Source organism: Nannobrachium achirus (genome assembly GCF_963921795.1).
Source record: "Nannobrachium achirus genome assembly, chromosome: 14".
In the NCBI taxonomy this organism is placed as follows: Eukaryota; Metazoa; Chordata; class Actinopteri; order Myctophiformes; family Myctophidae; genus Nannobrachium; species Nannobrachium achirus.
In genome coordinates, this window is record NC_137821.1 from 25,191,518 (window position 1) to 25,198,201 (window position 6,684).

The following is a 6,684-nucleotide window of genomic DNA, read 5'->3' on the forward strand; positions in this document are numbered from 1 at the left end:
GTGGTGGAAAAAGTCCATTATTTTATCTTAAGTATACTGTACATATATGTATAGTATATGTAAGTATCAATACTGCAATGTAGAAATACTCTGTTACAAGTAAAAGTCAGGAATTGAACACGTACTTACTTACTTACTTAGTACAAAAGTATTGGTATCAACTTTAAGTACCAAAAGTAGAAAATAATCATTATGCAGAATGTTTTTTCAATTACTGTATATAACATAATGTAAAAATCTTTTGAAAATAGCAGATTTATAGGCCTTTAGGGCTGAAGTGGTCAATGTATGTTTGTAATAATATTCAAAATCTACAAAGTAACCAGAATATCACAATAAACTGTAGGCTATTTTCCCAGGTTTCCTATAATTTTGTGTTTGTGCGCATGCTGATCTGCATTTAATGAATCAGCCTAATTTATTCAAATTAGGCTATTTATAGCCTGCTAGTTCAATGCTATGCACTCACATTAACCTACAATTTGTATTATCTCAGTGAGGAGGCTAAGGTGGGGAGAAGTCAAAGTTCTTTTTCTAGAAATTATGTGGTAATACCCACCAACCCCCACTGGCATGCTTTGGCAAGCAACCTTTACCCCTGCCCACAAAGTAAGTTCTTTATGAAGTCCTATGTCTCTGACATCTTTAAATATTGTACCTGCACGTACAGCTTTTTTGTGAGATGCTAAAATGAAATTGTTTTAACATCTGGAATGGTCAACTCAATTGCTTACCTGTCCCATTAGGCCCATCAGTAAGGCATATTAGCCTAGTTTGTATTTAACAATTAGTTGTGATCAGTTATTGTCCTAAATATTCACATTCTAGTATTTTGGATGTGTCAATTTGCGAATGGTTCTCAAAGTGGGCACTTGAGGTGGTTCCAAGGGGTCCCCAGCGCTGCAAGCTTGTACTTGTATACAGTAAGTGGTTAAATTGATGCTATACAGTATGAACTAATTTTGTTGGGACCCACTCAAGAGCAGTGATGGCTGAGTGGTTAGTGTCCATACCTAGGACTCCGGAGACCCCAGAGGTCGCAGGTACGATCCCCTGCTCCAGCTATCACTGCTCCCCCACTTGCGCTCCTTGTGGGCTGCCTCATAAGGGTTCAGCTGGTTAAGCTGAAAAAAAGCAGCTGGGTTGGGCTGCGATACCCGAATTTCCCCCGCGGGAGGAGTAGGTAACTATCATATCATTATCACTCAATGATCCCTGGACCCCACTTTAAGAACCACTGATCTGAGGAGCACACACTTCTCTGTAACTCCTGCTATTAAATCACTCAATATCCTGTAATGACCAGTGGGTTGAAGATCCAAAGGAAGCACCATGAAAACGAAACAGGAAACAGCTTTATTAAATATTTGCACATTAACCAACTCAAGCCAAAATACAACAAGACAAAGACAGGGTCTAATACTTTGTGACTTCCCTTAGCACATAACATAACATAACATAACACATAAATACCCATAATGCATTCCCCATAGCAAATAACACAATAACAACAACAGTACGCCCAAATTTTGCTTCCTGGCTAGGAAGTCCATTTTTTTTTATAATTTTTTCTTTTAACCCATTTGTCACCCAGTGCAAATTGCCTAAACTGTAATCCTGGGTGCTACTCTCTCTCTGCCAACCTGAGGAGATCCCTGAACTGAGCTCATGCTTCCTTCAATGCATGAGGAGAGAGCAGGTCGCTTCTTATCACCTGACAGAGGATAGTTTTCCCAGTTGGACGTAGAGCGTGGAAGGAACACGTTATTCCAACCAGTTCCTTTCTCCTCCATCAGACCAGCACCAAAATCAATTTTACCACTTTAACTCTTGTGTGTTTTAGCTGTTCAAAAATAGCCGCTCTACAAGTTCACAATGAACATGGGAGAATTTTGAATCTTTTAGAATTTCTTCCCACAAACTTTCTCTTCTGGGGGTCCCTGGTACAAAAACCTTTCAGATGGGGGCCCTTGGCCGAATACATATAAATTTGCGGGTCCTTGACATGAAAATGTATGCGAAACACTCTTTTATGCAGTTCACCTGTGAGGACATGTTCCATAGCCTCACTCCCATCTCATATAGCCTCTTCAGAGCAGCAGCCGTACAGAGAAACACGAAACAGTGATGGTAGAACACGAAGCATCATGACACGACACAAAATTGGTTGAGGAAACTATTCAATACATTTACTGTACACCCATATGATATATCAAATGCACAATGTCAAATCTGATCAACGATCAACATAGGAAAAAACAGAAACATTCAACGATGCCATTGGATAAAAAATAAGACATACACGACACTAGCATATTAACTTGACAATAAACATGTCCATTTGAATGCATCACTTTGGAGGAAATTGGTACCATATTGTTGGTGGTTTTTAATTATGCCCTTTCAATAATGATTTACAAATCCAATGTTCTTGAAACAAGGATATGCATCTAAAGTTTTCTTGCGTCCGCCCTCTTTGCTAACCAAATCAGAATCTGCTTTTCTGGAATCAAATTCCAAATCTGTCACATCTGCTCTTAAGCCCTTGGATTTTGCCTATGTTTATTAGTTTGGGGACTTTCATTTGTTTTTTTTCTTAGTACAGTATACTGTATATTGTATTCTGGTAGTTTGTTGTTTCCATGGTTGTTTCCCCAGTGTTTTTTATTTTGTAGTAATATTCTGTGTCTTCCTGCTTGCATTGTTTGCTATTACCTGTCGTGTCTCACCTCCCTGTATTTTAGTTACCTAGTCACCTGTGTTTTGTTAGTCTATCCCAGTGTGTATTGTCTGTTCGAGTTCACCTGTGTCTAGTTAGTCCTTGTCTTTTTATATGCCCCTGTGTTTTCAGTTCCTTGTTGTGTTTTCTGTTTTCTGTGTCTTTGAAGGCTCAACATATAAAGTAAATAGGGAACGTGTGGCACCTTGACCTTCAGCTACTGCATATAACCTTTTGATTTTGCTCCAGCTCACCTGGAGGACATGCTCCAGAGCCTCACTTCCATCCAGGGACGTCACAAGGGGGAGAGAGTGGGACTAAGTTACTAGGGCCCAAGGTGGAGGAGCCGTATTATTATGCATTATTTTGTGCTCTATTGAATATACAAGCCGATATACAAGCGAGTGCCACACTGCGAGCTTGTAGATCTGCTATTTTTGAAAAGTCGTGAAAATGTGTGCAAATCTTTGAATATATATATATATATTTTTTAAGCGAACATTTGTAACTTAAATTTTGCTTCTGGGGGGTCCCTGGAACTAAATATTTTGAGATGGGGGTCTGTGGCCAAATACATATAATTTTGGGGGTCCTTCACATGAAAGCGTTTGAGCACCACTGACATAGAAACATAATAGGTTTCTCAAAAAACCTTAGAAGGATTTGAAATATTCAAAAACGTGCACATTTTCACATTTTCACGTCACGATTTTTCAAAAATAGCAGATCTACAAGCTTGCAGCGCGGCACTCGGTGCCGCACTGTGAGCTTGTATATCTGCTATTTTTCAATAGTTAAAGCACAAAATGTGAGTGAATCCTTGTACCCAACACCCCTGCTTCCATCTCTTGGCCCTCTCAGAGCAGCAGAGCAGCAGAGGGGAACAGTGATGCAGAACACCAATGGTCACCACAGCCTGTTCCGTTGAGGAGGAAACACTCAAATTAAATCTGATCAACAAAACATTTCATTTTTATAGTATCCTACAACTATGAAATGTTTTATTTTAGATGTTAAATCTCTTACGTCATCTAACTGAATGCCTATGAATCTCTAAACCAGTATCTATTTCTTTAAAAGACAAACTATTATATTTGTATAACCGTTTGACAATAAAAACTGCTGAATCACAAAAGCATGAAAAATTATATGCGCATGCACGCACGCACGCACGCACGCACGCACGCACGCACGCACGCACCAAATTCATGACCAGGTTTGTATTATGTGCTAATTCCACACAGACATGTATTTTTTCTAACTGATCATTTCCATGACTGAACCACTGCAAGTGAATGGAAAGATTAATTCTCAGGAACATCCCTATTCTGGGGCAAACATTCAGCAACAAACAACAAATAGCAGCTATTAAAGCTGCTTTTAATCGGCTATTTTTGGCAAAGAGATAAACTGTATATGCCTTGTAGAGAGGGAAATATCAGCAGTATAGAGCCTCGGGGGACTCCAGTTGGGTCAACTAAATATAGGCTATATTATTGGGTGGTTTAAAGTTGTAGGGTGGACTCAGGTAATGTGGGCCATCAGGTAATGTGAGCCAGCCATAGTTTCAGGCTCCTAGCAACTGTGCCTTTAAATCTTTGCAGCCAATGGCTCCACATGTTCTTGCCACAGCTGTGCTTGACACCAACAAGTGATTTGATTGGTCCATAGTCGTTTTGATGGGAGGAGCTAAGCCACACAACAAGACATGCTGGAAGAATTTGCAAGGTGGGTGCAGAGACACAAAGTTTTAACTTGAGATTGCTAAGGATACTACATCAATGAAAACAAATGCACATTTATAAAAACTGGTGCAAAATGTGTGTTAAGATGTCCTTTACCAGGCATGATGTTGATATTTTGCTTAATGAAATCATTTTTCATAAATAATGACGTTTTTGTAAGTGGCTCACATTACCATAGTCAATTGTGGTGAAAGCTTAGCTGGGCCAGCTTAGGTGGGCCACCTTCATTAGCATTATGTTTTGTGTTAGCTTAGGTGGGCCACCTTCAGAAATGAGCCCTGGGGGTCCCTGGGGGTCCCTGGAGGTGGTCCCCGGGCGGCAGTGCTCGGAGGCCCGCCAGGGACCTCCGGTGGTGGTCCCTGGCCGTCCCCAGGCCCTGTTTTGGGGGCCTGGAGCCGGCCCTGGGGGTCCCTGGGGGTCCCTGGAGGTGGTCCTCGGGCGGCAGTGCTCGGAGGCCCACCAGGGACCTCCGGTGGTGGTCCCTGGTGGTCCCTGGCCGTCCCCAGGCCCTGTTTTGGGGGCCTGGAGCCGGCCCTGGGGGTCCCTGGGGGTCCCTGGAGGTGGTCCTCGGGCGGCAGTGCTCGGAGGCCCGCCAGGGACCTCCGGTGGTGGTCCCTGGTGGTGCCTGGTGGTCCCTGGCCGTCCCCAGGCCCTGTTTTGGGGGCCTGGAGCCGGCCCTGGGGGTCCCTGGAGGTGGTCCCCGGGCGGCAGTGCTCGGAAGCCCGCCAGGGATCTCCGGTGGTGGTCCCTGGTGGTGCCTGGTGGTCCCTGGCCGTCCCCAGGCCCTGTTTTGGGGGCCTGGAGCCGGCCCTGGGGGTCCCTGGGGGTCCCTGGAGGTGGTCCCCGGGCGGCAGTGCTCGGAGGCCCGCCAGGACCTCCGGTGGTGGTCCCTGGTGGTCCCTGGTGGTCCCTGGCCGTCCCCAGGCCCTGTTTTGGGGGCCTGGAGCCGGCCCTGGGGGTCCCTGGGGGTCCCTGGAGGTGGTCCTCGGGCGGCAGTGCTCGGAGGCCCGCCAGGGACCTCTGGTGGTGGTCCCTGGTGGTGCCTGGTGGTGCCTGGTGGTCCCTGGCCGTCCCCAGGCCCTGTTTTGGGGGCCTGGAGCCGGCCCTGGGGGTCCCTGGGGGTCCCCAGAGGTGGTCCCCGGGCGGCAGTGCTCGGAGGCCGGGCAGGGACCTCCGGGGACCCCCGCTGGTGGTCCCTGGTGGTCCCTGGCCGGCCAGAGTGGTGCAAAGGCCTGCTTTTGGGGGCCTGGCGCCAGCCCTGGGGGTTCCTGGGGGTCCCCGGAGCTCCCCAGGCCCGGTTTTTGGGGCCTGGCGCCGGCCCTGGGGGTCCGCGGGGGTCCGCGATGGCACCATCGTGTGCGGGGCGGCGAGCCGGTTCCAACGGTACCATTATTGAAATTAAATTCAATGAATGAAATTAAATTGACCTCCAAATCTTGTTTGACTGTTTTGCTTTGATTTGCTTTGGCTCATTATAGCAGATGAGTGGCTCACATTACCTTATTAGGGTTAGGGTAAGATGGGCCACTGACAAAAATATGATTTAATATAAAAATACACTAGATATGCAAAATATAAGCATTGTTTCTGGTTAAGGCCGTCTACATATATATTATATATATTTTTTATCGATGTGCATTTGTTTTTTATTCACTTGTCAAACTTATAACTGACAAATTAGATATGTTTGGACAATGCAATTCTCCTCTGCAGGCTAGTTTTGAGACATTGCTCTTCCCACCAAAACAACCAAAGACCACTCAAATTTTGATTGTTTTGTGTCAAGTACAGTTGTGGCAAGAAACATGTGCAGTTATTGGCTGTTAAATTTTAAAGAGCTAGGAATTAATGGGGTCAACCCTAAAGTGGCCCATTTTAGCTGATCAGGTGGCCTAAATAACCTGAAAAGTGTTAATCTTGAAAATGTGTGACATTTTAAGCTTAAACATTTAAAAAAAAATAACCATCTAATTTTCCTACATACATTTAACACAAATATATTAAGGACAGTCTATATTAACTATAAAAAATACATTCAGCGTTCTGCACTGCTTTTTCTTAGTTTCCCAGGCGATTTACCAAAAAGCGGCCCACATTACCTGAGTCCACCCTACTATGTAACTTTTTTTATAAAACAAATCTTAAAATTCTCCTAACTATTAAAACACAAAAGTTTTAGAAGATCCGCGCCGTGAATTTCAGCCTGTAAAGCCTTCTCTA